General features: G+C 38.3%; 1 protein-coding gene across 12 annotated transcripts in view; it reads right to left on the bottom strand.

Moving 5' to 3' along the window:
* Positions 1-16404, bottom strand: part of KTN1 (kinectin 1) — a 109080-nt gene that overhangs the window by 77711 nt on the left and 14965 nt on the right.

The raw sequence follows: 16404 nt of genomic DNA, 5'->3' as shown, positions 1-16404 counted from the left end.
TCGATCCCTAGCCTGGGAACCTCCATCTGCTGTGGTGTGGAGCCCTAAAAGGCAAACAAATAAACAAACAAACAAACAAACAGAGCAACTTTCTAAAAAGACCAATTTCACCTCCTCCCTACTATCAAATCTAAAAAACAGCCTTGGCCTTTGTATCAAATCTTCACTTATCCTCCAAAACCCAGTTCAAATCACACTTATGAAAATATCTTTTCAACTATCACCTTCCACAACAGAGTATAAATTCAATTTGTATAGTTATTTAGCATCAGTTATATGTCAACGCTATTTTCCAAGGCATTCTGAATAAACAGCAGTACAAAAGGTCACAATCCCTGCCTTTATAGGGCTAACACTCTACTAAAAGGAAGACAGTCCAGCAATTAGTATACAGTGTTGATTCATAAAACATACATGACATATTTGAGCAAAAACAACAGAGACAATGTGGTTCAAGTATAATAAGAGGAAAATTAGAAGATGATGTTAAAAAGAGATAATTTGAAAGGGTTTCTTAAAGGCAAATGGAAAGACTGTGGCTTATACTGAGTAACATGGAAAACCAAGAGAGGGTTTTCAGTGGAAAAGGGTTTAGGGAGAGGGTGAAAGTTGGGAACACTTAAGAGGCAACTCCAGTACTCTAGGCAAAAAGTGATTAGAGCAAGTTGGTATCAAGAAGAGAAGAAGTAGCCAAACCCTATGAGGGTAGAGACAAGATGATCTGCTAAGGACTGGAATATGGGTTATAAGAGAACAAGCAAAGACAAAGGCAATTCCAAAGCTTTTAGACTAAGCTGAAAAACAAAAGAGTTGTCCTTTATTGAGATGGGGGAAGTGTGGAAAGGACATGGTTGAGGTTGAAGACCAAGAGTTAGATTTTAGACAGGTGGAGATGTCCAGTAGATAAACAAAACGTGTGCTCAGAAAGGTGAGGTGTACAGGCTGGAGATATAAATTCAAGAAATTTCAGCATATGAGTTATACTTTAAGCCACAAGGTTGGATAAAATCACCAAAGGAATGGGTATACACTGTGCTCAGATCTCAAGACAGAGCCCTTGCACAATTCAACAACATAAAGATGAAGAGGAACTTGCAAAGGAAACTAAAGAGAGGTAGAAAAACTAGGAGCATGTTGCCCTGGTTGCTAAATGAATAAAGTATATCATGAAGGAGAGCTTAATCAACTTTGTCAAACAGTGGTGTAAATAAAGTACAATGAAAACTAGAAACTGAATGTTGGATTTTAGCACAGAGACCTTGGGGACTTTGACCAAAGCATAGTGTGGACAACTTTTTGGAGATGATTTCCTATGAGCAAATTAGGGAAATGCAATGGAGGTCGAATATTAGGTTGTGACTTTGGTTTTTAAAGACAGGAAAAATTACAGAATGTTAATATGCTGAAAAAGATAATCTAGTAAAAAGGGAAAGATTGATGATGGAGAGTGAAGGATGAGGGACAATGTTTTCAAATGACAAGAGGAAGCAGAATATAAGGTACAAGTAAAGAGACTGGCCTTAGATGGAAACATAGACCTCTAGAGAACATATAGGCACAGGCAAGAAGGTAGATATAGTGCACAAGTCTGTGAAAATTATCTTCCTAATGCTACTATTTTCATAATGAAATGTGAAACAAAGTTGTAAGTTCAGAGAAAAGGTGGAAAAGGTGGTACTGGTGGTCCTTTAAAACATAATTAGTATATTGCTAATTTTTTATTCTTTGTGTTTAGAGTCTCCACTTAAATATAAAATTTTAAATAGAGAATACAAGATGCCTAGCAGTGTTGCACAGTCTCTGACTTTAAATAAATTTATGATCTGGCTGAGGAAGTAAGTGCATATAATTTATAAAACAGAGCATAAAAACCTAATCTGATGGAGTTCCCTAAGCAGGTTACGAACCAACTAGTATCCATGAGGACACGGGTTCGATCCCTGGCCTTGTTCAGTGTGTTAAGGATCTGGTATTGCCTTAAGCTGTGGTTTAGTCACAGATGCAGTTTGGAACCCACGCTGCTGTGGTGCAGGCTGGCAGTTACAGCTCCAATTCAACCCCTAGCCTGGGAACTTCCATATGCCAGTGGGGGTGGCACTAAAAGACAGAAAACAAACAAACGAACAAACAAAAAAACCTAACCTGAGGAGTTCCCATTGTGGCTTAGTGGGTTAAAGACCCAAATGTTATCCCTATGAGGTTGTGGGTTCAATCCCTGGCCTCACTCAGTGGTTTAAGAATCAGGCATTGCCAAAAGCTACACCACAGGTCACAGATGAGGCTTGCATCTGGCGTTGCTGTGGCGGGTAGTGTAGGCCACAGGTGCAACTCCAATTTGACACCTGGACCAGGAACTTCCTTCAGTATGCCACAGGTGCCGCCATAAAAAAAAAGAAAACCTAACCTGAGTCTCAATGAGGTCTACTCTTCCAGCTCAAGTACGATGCCTACAAATAGTTCTTCTCCTAAAATCCTACAGCATTAATTCTCTATGTACACATTCATGGAATTCTATGATAGGGGAAAATAGTCTAACAACTATAGGAAGGTAGCAATACACTTCTGTATGATAAAGATAAAAGAATAGAGAATAATGGAACCCAAAATCCAAAATAGATCCAAACTGATTTTTAAAAATTTAGTTTATTATAAATTATTTCAAATCAGTAAAGACTGAATCATTCAGTTAGTTTTAAACTTCAGGAAAACCTATAAAGTACTTGAAAAAAAAACAATAACTAGATTCACCTTATTTTATATAGCTGTCTTTGCTTAAATGTTTACAAGTATATTAAATCTGCAATAAGAATTTTTAAAAACTTCATTCTATAGATCAGTAAGAAAAAGACATCAATGAGAAAAACAAAGTATTGTTTCCTAAAATGACCATCAAAATATAAGAACTAGAGTTCCCATCATGGCGCAGAGGTTAACAAATCCGACTAGGAACCATGATGTTGCGGGTTCGGTCCCTGCCCTTGCTCAGTGGGTTAAGGATCCGACGTTGCCGTGAGCTGTGGTGTAGGTTGCAGACGCGGCTCGGATCCCGCGTTGCTGTGGCTCTAGCATAGGCTGGCAGCTACAGCTCCGATTAGACCCCTAGCCGGGGAACCTCCATATGCCGTAGGAGCGGCCCAAAGAAATAGCAAAAAGCCAAAAAAAAATATAAGAACTCATTAAATTTCCTTTATCTGGTCACCACGCCCAAAGAATAATGACCCTGGAGTCTACAATACAATTGTAAAATTATCTTTTAAAAAAAAGAAGGGAAAGATTCAAAGCACCCAAAAGATAAGATAATCTAGCAAATCAAACAGTGAGATGTCCGACATGGGAATTCTATTTAAAACAGCTTTTTTTTTTTTTTTTTTTTTGCTTTTTTAGGTGCATATGGAGGTTCCCAGGCTAAGGGTCAAATCAGAGCTGTAGCTGCCTACACCACAGCCACAGCGACACAGGATCCCATGCAGGTCTTCGACCTACACCTCAGCTCAGGGCAACACCAGATCCTTAACCCACTGAGCAAGGCCAGGATCGAACCCAACGCCCTCATGGATACTAGTCAGATTTGTTTCCAATGTGCCACAACGGGGAATCCTACAATAGCTTTTCTAAAATTAACTTTACAGACTACACTGAAATCTTAAAGCTGTAGTACAATTTCCTTTAAACTGCAACACATACCTAATTCTATGATTCACACCTTATTAACACACCCCTTATTTCAGCAATACTCATTCTAAAGTACTGCTACCCTAAACTGAAACAACTTCAACTGTCAGAGATAGGTAATGAAATTTAATTTCTCCATTAGGTATCATGTTGCAGGTATGAAACTTGTATTGTTTTAAAGAAACTTACTTCGTTTTCCTTTAATACAAGACTGGATATATCAGTTTGAAAAGCTTAAGGATCTGCATAGCTGGTATCTGCTGAGAGTTATACAGTATCTTTCAGACTTTTGCTTACCCATCAAGCCCCAACTAATTCTTTTTCTCTGATTGCATCTTCACAGGAGAAAACCTAGTTAAAAGTTTACTCTGTAAAAAAAGCTAACTTATGATAATTTAATTAGACAAATTAAAAGCTTTAATACCAAAACTTAATACATTTAAATACTACTTCAAATCAATATATAAAATCAGTTTCTAAAGATAATTATTAAAAATCATCATTGGAGTTCCCGTCGTGGAGCAGTGGTTAATGAATCCGACTAGGAACCATGAGGTTGTGGGTTCGGTCCCTGGCCTTGCTCAGTGGGTTAAGGATCCAGCGTTGCTGTGAGCTGTGACGTAGGTTACAGAAACAGCTCAGATCCCACGTTGCTGTGGCTCTGGCATAGGCCAGCGGCTACAGCTCCGATTCGACCCCTAGCCTGGGAACCTCCATATGCCGTGGGAGCGGCCCTAGAAATGGCAAAAAAAAAAAAAAAAAAAAATCATCAAAACTTTAAAAAATGAACATTAGAACATGAAATTCACACCAAAAACTGTAAAACAGCTATACCAGATACAGAACACTCCCTCATCTAAAATCTACAAGTCTTGACCTATCGACTTTTTCACAAGATCTCTGGGTTCGAAAGGACCATTTAATTCAACTAGGCACCCAAAGACTTGACCCAGCTGAATGGTCTGTGAGCATCTTTTAAACGCTTATGAGATATAAGTACCTCCCACAAGCCCCCTTTTTTAAAAGATATTAGAATATTCTTCCTAGTTTTGACCTAAAATCTCATCCTCCTATAACTTCTCCCTGTGGCCCTCATCGCCCTAATCTCATCAACTATGTCCAATCCCGGGAGTTCCCATCGTGGCTTAGCAGAAACAAATCCTACTAGGAACCATGAGGCTGCAGGTTCAATCCCTAGCCTCACTCAATGGGTTAAGGATCTGGCATTGCCATAAGCTGTGGTGTAGGTCACAGACACACCTCGGATCTGGTGTTGCTGTGGGTGTGGTGTAGGCTGACAGCTGTAGCTCCAACTACACCCTTAGCCTGGGAAACTTCATATACTGCAGGTGCAGCCCTAAAATGACAAGAAACCAAAAAAAAAAAAAAAAAAAAAAAAGAAGTCCAATCCTAGTACCAAAAGACAGTTGTAATAACTGATGTATGATATCAATTAAACTTATCAACAAACAGAAAACCTACTGCAAACACTGTCACACCTTAGGAACGTTTTGCTAGGGTGTTAAAAGTTAAACGTAACAGGCTGATAAAATAACTCTTAAGAGCATTACCTTAGGTCACTCAACAATGAAAGTATTAAATGACAAAATGTGTTTATTCCCACAAAAAGACTGATATTTGACATCATTTCACAAACTAAACATGAACTGTAAATGACAAGAACGTCAAATACTCCAAAAGAAACTCAGGGAGAATTAATGGAAAAGCTTCACTATGAAACAAGAATTTTTGCAACTTCCCCAAGAACTGCCAAATAAATATAAAATAAAACGCCCCAAATACATATGAAAAACTTAGTTTATAATTACAGAGCCATTTTTCAAACCAGTAATACATGGATTATATTTAATAATTAGTATTGCCACAAATGATAGCCATGGGGGGGAATGGATTAAGCCCCATCTCAATTACATACGGATCAAAGCTTTAAAGATTAAAAAAATTAAACCATGAAAAACTAGAAAACAAATGTACTTTTGCATTTTAAAGTAATCTTATTTTATAAAAGGCTTTTTTAAAATATCTCATGTAAAACTGAGAGCCATAAAAGAAAAAACTGGAAAAACGTGACTAGAAAATATTATAAAGATTTTATGGGAAAAATTAAGTGACTAATCTCAAAGAAGACAAAGGTCTGAGAGACTTTCTCACTTAAAATGTGAGAAAAAAAGATGAACCCAAGAGAAAAAAAGATTAAAGGACACTAGAAGTTTCCCAAAGGAAAAAAGATATCCAATAAATACATATACTTTAATGTAACCTTAGTCACATTAAAGAAATGCAAATATACTAGAACAATGTTAATCTTTTCCCACTTAAATTGGCAGAGCAGGAAAATGTGGAAATAAGGGATTACCAAGAGGCAAGAGGAAATTTTTGGGGTGATGCATAGATACATTGATTGTGGTGGTTTCACCAGTATATATATGTCAAAATTTATAATATACACAAATACATACATGAATTATACCTGAATAAAACTGTGTTTTTAAAAATTAGGCTTGGGCCAGGAAGTATGAAAACCAGGATTCTCATAGGCTGTTAATTTGATTATAACCAGCACAATCTCCTTAGAAACTTGGGGGAAAATGTGTAAGAATAGTACACACTCTTCAATAGAGAAAATCTCTTTTTTCGTAGTTTATTGTACAGATATAATCACACAAATACAATGATAAACTCAAGAGTGTTCACTCTTAGTAATGTAACTTTAAACCTAGAAGAACCATATGTCCAGCATGAGGGAAATAACTAAATAAGCTTGCAGTAGAGATTCACACTTAATATGGGAGAACAGTCAAAAAATACTGTAGGAGTCCCCTGATGGCTCAAATGGTTAAGGATCTGGCATGGTCACTGCTGTGGGGTGGGTTCAATTCCTGGCCCGAGAACTTTTATGTACTGAGGGTACAGTCAAAAAAAAAAAAGAAGAAGAAATTATTTATGGAGTTCCTGCTGTGGCACAGTGGGTTAAGAACATGACTGCAGGAGTTCCTGTCATGGCTCAGCAGAAATGAATCCGACTAGCATCCATGAGGTCTCAGGTTCAATCCCTGGCCTTGCTCAGTGGGTTAAGGATCTGGTATTGCCGTGAGTGGTGTAGGTCACAGATGCGGCTTGGATCTCTCATTGCTGTGGCTGTGGCTGTGGCCAGCAGCTACAGCTCCAATTCAACCCTTAGCCTGGGAACCTCCATATGCCTCAGGTGTGGCCCTAAAAAGACAAAAAAAACAAAAAAACAAAAAAAAAAAAACCAGAAAAGAATATGACTGCAGCAGCTCAGGTTCCTGTGGAGATGTAAGTTCAATTCCCATCCCAGCACAGTGGGTTAAAGGATCCAGTGTTGCCATAGCTGCAGCACAGGTCACAGGTGAGGCTCAAATTCAATCCCAGCCCAGGAATTTACATATGCTGCCAGTGTGGCCTTTAAAAAAATAAAAATAAATAAACCAAATCTATGTAAAGAGCAAGTTAGAGAATGGTATAGAAATAAAATTATCTTTTACATGACAGAATCATGCTCATATATGCTTAGAGATCTCCTAAAAGGACACAACAGAAACCATTAACTCTATGGTGACTTCTGTGAATTTTCCTGGTAATTTTTCAGCCTATATCCCTCAGAATGTTTACATTTTTCCACTATGAACATTACTTTTACAATAGAATTTAACTTAAGCTTACTATATTTTTAAATTATAAGTCATGACTTTTTAAAACTAATTTGAAGAATCCCTTTCTAGCAATGAGTAAAAACTTCCAATTAAACATAAATGTTTTCCCTTTAAACACAAGTTTTCCGGAAATTAAGGGAAATTCTGGCAGACAGGGACCATCAAATAGGAACTGAAAGTGTCAATGACCATTTAAGCCTAAGATAGGAAATACTAGGCTGTATGTTGAGGAAGTGGAAATGAGGCAGGTACATAAAACTGGGGCTTTTTAAGGTGTCCAAGTCAGCAAAGGGTAAATTAAGGAAAAAGAAATTCCCATATTGTCACAAGGAAAAGAGAAAGCTGGCCTGCTTCACTTATCACCCAACAAGAAATTTTCATTAAGATTTTATAGGAGGGCAGACAAGATGGCAGAGTAGACCCTAAATCACACACACACCAAAATTACAACTACTTACAGCACAACCATTGATGAAAAAGACTGAAACATACCAGAAAAGATCTTCTACAACTGAAGACATAACAAGATGCGGAAGGAGGGATAAACTTATGATATAATAAAATTCCATACCCCCCAGATAGGCACCCAACAAACCAGAGAATAATTATATTGCAGAGTTTCTTCTGCCAGAGTGAGAGATCTGAGCTCCACATCAGGCTCCCATCCCAGGATTCTGGTGGGTAGACAAGCCCCCAGAGCATTTAACTTTGAAGGCCAGCAGGACTGTAGGAAACAGAAACTTTAGTCTTAAAGGGGTACACAAAACTCACACACCAGGATCCAGGGCAAAAGCAGTAATTTGATAGAACTCGGCCAGACCTACCTGCTGGTCTTGCAAAGTCTCCACAAGAGATGAGGTAGTGGGGAGGCTGCAGCAGTTCACTCTGGGGACACAGACACTGGTGCAGCCACACTGGGGAACACTCAGCCACAGGAACAGTGCTGGCAGCTGACATGTTGTAGCATTACTGCAAAGACTTGGCCCCACCCAAAAGCCTGTAGGTACCAGTGCTGGAACACCTCAGGCCAAACAACTAGGGAAGACAAAGCCCCATCCATCAGTAGACAGGCTGCCTAAAGACCACAGAGCCCACAGCCACCTCTGGACACACCTAAGACACAGCCTAGCTAACCAGAGGGCCAAGAACCAGCTCCCACCCACTAGTGGACAGGCATCAGCCCCTCCCACCAGGATGCCTACTGAAGCCTCTAGACCAGCCTTACCTACCAAGAGGCAGAATCCAAAAGCAAGAAAACTACAATCCTGTAACATAGGCCATACCCTACTCAGGGAATAGCTGAGCTCTGGCCCTGCCCACTAGCAAGCCAACACAACCTTCCAGAACCCCCGACCATATAACCAACTATATCAAGAATGGGCTGCCTCCCCCCCCGCCAGTACACACAAGCAATCATCTGAAATGAGCTATGGGACCTCTGGGCCCTGCAGCCAGACTCCAGGAAACAGCTCTGGCTGCGAAGTGTCCAGTACTAAGCCTGGGATCTGGCTTCAACTTGCCAGCAGGCAGGCAACAGTCCCAGAGTCTTCAGGACCCTGACTCTGCCCATCAGTGAGCCAGCACTAGCCCAGGGTCCCCTAAGATCCCACAACCAGCAACCTCACAACAAGGCCCCACTAAACAGCAGCCAATAGCATCCAAACAAGGCAGGACCTGGCAACCAACCACACAAGGGGCCAACCAAACTTAAAATACCATCCACACTGTCCATCTGCCACAATAGAAGGACCCATAAAGCCCTCTTGGGGTAACCCCCTAGAGCAAATAGCTTGGATTATGAGAGGGAAGTGCATTGCTAGAACACACAGGATGCCTCCTACAGAAGGCCACCTCTCCAAGGTTGAAAAACATAACTAACCTACCATATACTTAAAAATACAAATAGTAACTCAGACAAAATAAGGCAGCAGAGAAATATGTTCCAGACAAATGAACAAGATAAAACTCCAGAAGAACAACCAAATGAAGTAGATGTAGGCAATCTGAGAAAGAGTTCAGAGTAATGATCAAAGATGATCAAGGAACTTGGAAGGAGGATGAATGCACAGAGTGAGAAGTTAGACATTTTTAACAAAGACGAAGACTACAATAACTGAAATGAAAAATATACTAGAAGGAATCAATAGTAAGACTAAACTATTCAGAAGAACAAATCAGTGAGGTGGAACACAGAGTATGGAAATCACTGTTAGAGTACAGAAGAAAAATGAAAAGAAATGACAGTTTACACACTGATATATATATATATATTATATGCAACATCAAACATACTAAGATATACATTACAGGAGGCCCAAAAAGACAAGAGAGAAGAGGTCTGAGAAAATATTTGAAGAAGTAATAGTTGAAAACCTCCCTACCCTGGGAAAGGAAACCATCACCCAGTGCAGCAAATACAGTCCCATACAGTATTAACCCAAAGAGAAACACACAAAGACACACTGAAATCAAAATGACAAAAATTAAAGATGAACAGAAAATACTAAGATCAGCAAAGGAAAAGCAACAAGTAACTATAAAGAAACTCCCATAAGGCTATCAAATGATTTTTCAGCAGAAACTCTGCAAGCCAGAGGGAGTGGCACAATATACTTAAAATGGTGAAAAGGAAAAAAATCTACAACCATAAATACTAGCAAGGTTCTCACACAGATTTGATGGAGAAATCAAAAGCTTTACAGATAAGCAAAGGCTAAAAGAATTCAGCACCACCCAAGTAGACTGACCAAAAAAAAAAAAAAAAAAAAAAAGTATATATATATATAAAAGGAACTTCTCCAGGTGAAAAAGAGAATACTACAACTAGAAACAAGAAAATTATGGAATGAAAAAGTTTATCAGTAAAGGCAAACATACAGCAAAAGTAGGAAATCATCCACACACAAAGCTAGCAAAATGGTAAAATGGTAAAATCATCTGCATCCACAATAGGCAGTTAAGGGATACTTACAACAATTAGATGTAAAATATCATATCAAAAACAGTAATCGGAGTTCCCATCGTGGCGCAGTGGTTAACGAATCCGACTAGGAACCATGAGGTTGCGGGTTCGGTCCCTGCCCTTGCTCAGTGCGTTAACGATCTGGCGTTGCCGTGAGCTGTGGTGTAGGTTGCAGACGCGGCTCGGATCCCGCGTTGCTGTGGCTCTGGCGTAGGCCGGTGGCTGCAGCTCCGATTCGACCCCTAGCCTGGGAACCTCCATATGCCGAGGGAGCGGCCCAAGAAATAGCTAAAAAGACCAAAAAAAAAAAAAAAAAAAAAAAAAAAAAAAACAGTAATCATGAGTTCCCATTGTAGCTCAGTGGAAATGAACCCAAGGAGTATTCATGAGGATGCGGGTTCAATCCCTGGCCTTACTCAGTGGATTATGGATCTGGCGCTGCTGTGAGCTGTGGTGTAGGTCACAGATATGGCTCAGATCCCATGTTGCTCTGGCTGTGACACAGGCCAGCAGCTGCAGCTCCAATTGGACACCTAATCTGGGAACTTACATATGCCTCAAGTGTGGCCCTAAAAACAAACAAACAAACAAAAAAAAAAACACACACACAAAAAAAAAACACTTAAATGGAAATAAAAGAAAATGTTCTTTGAAAGATAAACCTTTAGCCAGACTCATCAAAAAAAAAAAAAAAAAGCAAGAGAGCCCAAGTCAATAAAGTCAGAAATGAAAAAGAAGTTAAAATTGACACCACAGAAATACAAAGGATCCTAAGAGACTACCACTGGTGTTCCTGTTGTGGCACGATGGAAACAAATCCAACTAGTATCCATGAGCCATGAGGATGTGGGTTCAATCCCTGGCCTCACTCAGTGGGTTGGAGATCCAGCATTGCCGTGAACTGTGGTGTAGGTTGCAGACTTGGTTTGGGTCCCAAATTGCTGTGGTATAGGCTGGCAGCTGTAGCTCCAATTCAACCCCTAACCTGGGAACTTTCATGTGTCATGAGGGTGGCCTAATAAAGCAAAGAGTATCCATAAGAGACTACTACAAACTACACCACAATAAAATAGACAACCTAGAAGAAAGGGACAAATTCTTAGAAATGTACAATCTCCCAGGTCTGAAGCAGTAAGAAAGGGAATATAAACAGACCAATTACCAGTATAAAATTGAATCAGTCATTTTAAAACTCCCAACAAACAAGGGACCAGATGGCTTCACAGGTGAATTTCTACCAAACAGAGAAGAGTTATCACCTACCCTTCTGAAACTATTCCAAAAACTGCAAAGGAAAGAACATTTCCAAACTCATTCTGTGAGGCCACCATCACTCTGGCACCAAAACCAGACAAAGATATCACAAAAAAAAGAAAACTGTAGGTCAATACCACTGCTAAACAAAGATGTAAAAATCCTCAACAAAATATTAGCAAATTGAATCCAACAATGCATTAAAACGATCATACACTATGACTAAATGGAATTTATCCCAGAGATGCAAAAAACTTTCAATATCCACAAATCAATTAACATGATACACCATATTAACAAATTAAACAATAAAAATCATATGATCATCTCAACGGATACAGAAAAAGATTTGATAAAACTTAACATCCACTTATAATAAAAACTCTCCAGAAAGTGGGCATAGAGGGAACCTACCTCAACATAATAAAGGCCATATATGACAAACCCACAGATAACATTATACTAAATGGTGAAAAGCTAAAAGCATTCCCTTTAAGATCAGAAACAAGACAAGAATGCCCACTCTCACCAATTTTATTCAACATAGTTTTGGAAATCCTTGCTGCAGCAATCAGGAAAAAGAAAATAAAAGGAATCCAAATTGGAAAGGAAGAAGTAAAACTGTCACTGTTTGCAGAAGACATGATACCATATATAAAAAAAATCCTCAAGCCACTACCAAAAGCTACTAGAGCTTATCGATTAATTCAGTAAAGTTGCAGGATACCAAATTAACATACAGAAATCTGTTGCATTTCTATACACTAACAACGAACCATCAGAAAGTGCAATTAAGAAAACAATCCCACATTTTGTACAACTATAATGTAATAAATTCACTGAGTAATAAAATTATAAAATAAAAAAAACAATCCATTTACCATTACATCAAAGGAATAAAATATGAAGGAATAAATCCAATAAAGGAGGTAAAAGGCCTGGAATTAGAAAACTCTAAGACACTGATTAAAAAATTAAAAATGCCATGAACAGACAGAAAGATATCCATCCTGTGTTCCTGGATTAAAAGAATTAATATTGGAGTTCCCGTCGTGGCGCAGTGGTTAACGAATCCGACTAAGAACCATGAGGTTGCGGGTTCGATCCCTGCCCTTGCTCAGTGGGTCAACGATCCGGCGTTGCCATGAGCTGTGATGTAGGTCGCAGACGTGGCTCGGATCCTACGTTGCTGTGGCTCTGGTGCAGGCCAGCAGCTACAGCTCTGATTAGACCCCTAGCCTGGGAACCTCCATATGCCGCGGGAGCGGCCCAAGAAATGGCAAAAAGACAAAAAAAAAAAAAAAAAAAAAAAAGAATTAATATTGTTAAATGACCATATTACTGAAAGCAACCCACAGATTCAATGCAAACCTTATCAAATATCAATGGTGTTTTTCACAGAACTAGAACAAATAATTCTAAAATTTATGTGGTGCAACTAGAAACTATCATACTAAGTAAAGTTAAGTCAGAAAGAGAAAAGACGAATACCATATATCACTTACATATGGAATCTAAAATATGACATCAGAGTTCCCTTGTGGTGCACTGGGTTAAGGATCCAGAGTTGCCACTGTAGCAGCTCAGGTCATTATTGGGGCATGTGTTCAATCCCTGGCCCAGGAACTTCCACATGCTCTAAGTATGGCCAAAAATAAATTAACTTATTAAAATAAAACAAAGTATGACACAAATGTTCCTGTCTACAAAATAGAAACAAGACTCAGGAATAAGGAAAATGGATGTGTGGTTGCCAAGAGGGCTGGGGGGAGGATGGAGTAAAAGGCTGGGTTTAGCAAATATTAGCTATTATGTGGAGGGGATAAACAACAAGGTTCTACTATACAGCACAGAGAACTAAATTCAATGTCGTATGATAAACCATAATGGAAAAGAGTATTTTTTAAAAGTATATATGTGTGTGTGTGTGTGTATAATTGAATCACACTTTGCTGTGCAGCAGAAATTAATACAACAGTGTAAATCAAATATACTTCAATTAAAAAAATAAAAATTTATATGGAAACCTAAAAGACCCTAAATAGTCAAAACAATCTTGAGAAAGAACAACACTGGAGGAATCACACTCCTGTACTTCAGACTTTACTACAAAGCTAAAGTCATCAAAAAGGTACCATCATACGTTGCCAGTATGGTACTGGCACAAAAACAGACACATAGATCAATGGAACCTGGACAGAAAGCACAGAAATAAACGCATGCACTTAGAGTCAATTAATCCAACAAAAGAGACAAAAATACACAATGGGGAAAAGACAGTCTCTTCAGTAAATGGTATTGGGAAAACTGAATATTCACACACAAAAGAATGAACCTGGACACCTATCTTACAACACTCAAAATATAACTCAAAATGGATTAAGACTTAAATATAAGACCTGAAACAATAAACCTTTTAGAGGAAAACATTGGGGAAAAGCGCCCTGACATTGGTCCTGGTAGTGATTCTGGTGGGGGAGGGGGGTAGTATGATACCAAAAGCATATGCAACAAAAGCAAAAATAGACAAGTAGGACTACATTCAAACTAAAACTTCTACACAACAAAGAAATGCTCACAAAATGAAAAGGCAACCTACAGAATGGTAAAATACTTTCAAATTATATGCCAGATGGATTAATACCTAAAATATATTAAGAGTTCTCTGGTGGCCTAATAGTTAAGGATCCAGCTTTGTCACTGCTGTGGCACAGGCTCAATCCTTGGCCCAGGAACTTGTGCATGCTGCAGGCTCAGACTAGATAGATAGATAGATAAAATATATAAGGAATTTCACACAATAGCCAAAAAAAAACTAAAAATGGGCAAATGACCTGAATGGACAGTTTTCCGACAAAAATATACACATGGCCAATAGTACATGAAAAGGTGCTCAATATCATTGCTCACGGGAAAAAATGCAAATAAAAACTACAATAAGGTATCACCTTACACCTGTTAGAATGGCTATTATCAAAAAGATAAGAGGTAAGTGTTGACAAGAATATGGAGAAAAAAGAATCTTGTGCACTGTGGAGGGAATGTAAATTGGTACAGCCACCGTGGAAAATAGTATGGAGGTTATTCAAAAAATTAAAAATAGAATTACCATATAATCCAGCAAACCCAGTTCCCCTGGGTAAATATCCAATGGAAATGAAATCAGTATTGTCAAAAGATATCTACACCCTAATGTTCACTGAAGCACTATTTACAATAGCTAGGACATGGCAACAACCTAAGAGTTCACTGACAGATGAAAAGATAAAGTGTGGTACATGTATACAATGTAATATTATTTGGCCATGAGAAAGAAGAAAATCCTGCTTCTCGCAAAATCAAAATCATGACAGCATTACGCTAAATAAGACAGAGTAAGACCAATACTGTATGGTACCATTTACATGTGTAATTCAAAAAAAAAAAAAAAAATGAACTGCAGAAACCATAGAATAGTGGTTACACATTATCTGGGGATTTGGGGGGATGTTTTTTGAGGGTACAAACTTGCAACTAGTACATTTAAAAAAATCCTAGAGATCTAATGTTCAGCAGGGACTATAACAAACAATAATGTATTATAAACTTCAAAGCTGCTAATAAACTTACACAATGTTATTATCTCAATTATATCTCAACAAAGCCAGAAAAAAAAATGTAGTCATAGTCACAATTAGAGGTCCTTATTCTATGGCCATCCTGCTCTGAACACTGTTTAGAAACCATATTTACACAACAACCTCAAAGACAGAAACAGTACTGCCTTCAACAGACAGTACACATTCCAAGAAACATGAAAGACTTCTTCTTTCGCCATTATTAGAAGATGCCTAAAAAGGTTAAAATCAAAAACAAAAGTAAAAACTGGTCATATACTAAAAATAGCACAAAGCAGTCTAATTAAAATTAGTGAATTCATTGTGGGTAAACAGAGAATATCACTAAGTAAAAAATTTAGAACATCAAAAGTCATTCACTACAAACAAGTCACTTCAATGCTTTTTTTTTTAAATAAAAGACTTACTAAATCTGTAAAACCTACTATACATTGTAAAACACCATATTTTGGCAAAACGCTTGGTAAAGTAAACAAGCTATCCTTGGAGACAAGATAGGTAAGGACTAAAATATGGCTGAAGGAGTAGAAATCAGAAAATATTTAAAAGGTTAAATAATCATATCCTAAAGTTGCCAATTAATAGTTTAGAGAGAACACTAACCATGTACCAAAGGCTCTATTCTTTTCCTGACCTTATTAACATTTTAATCAATTACCTGGATAATGATAAGACAAACTTGCCAGTTTATAAAGATGTGCTAAACACAAAAGAACAAAGGATAGATCAACTAAAATGTTTCATAAAATAAGATTTCTATTTATCCTTTGCTACCAACTCTTTCAGTTACCCAGCTGGAACAGCAGGAATTCCAACAGCTATCTCAGATAAGGAGGGAAACCATTTTATTTCAACCTACAGACCTACCTCACATAATTAACTGTTCAGTTAACAGGTTTATATCAAGTGACTCTTGAAAAGTACTACCTTTCAAACAGCCTTTTTTACTATTAGTTACTATTTGCCGGAAACACACACAAAATAAATATTCTATAAAGAATAAATTTTCAGGGGGTTCCCATCGTGGCTCAGCAGAAATGAATCTGACTAGCATCCATAAGAATGCAGGTTTGATCCCTGCTCACTGGGTTAAGGATCCAGCGTTGACGTGGGCTGTGGTGTAGGTCACAGAGGCATCTCAAATCGTGTGTGGCTGTGGCGTAGGCCGGCAGCTGTAGCTCCGATTCAACCCCAAGCCTGGGAA

This window comes from Sus scrofa, chromosome 1, assembly GCF_054392235.1.
Source record: "Sus scrofa isolate SSC_HxYL_T2T_F1_AM1 chromosome 1, Sscrofa_HxYL_maternal_Yorkshire_Landrace_v2.0, whole genome shotgun sequence".
In the NCBI taxonomy this organism is placed as follows: Eukaryota; Metazoa; Chordata; class Mammalia; order Artiodactyla; family Suidae; genus Sus; species Sus scrofa.
This window is presented reverse-complemented; position numbering and strand designations above follow the sequence as displayed.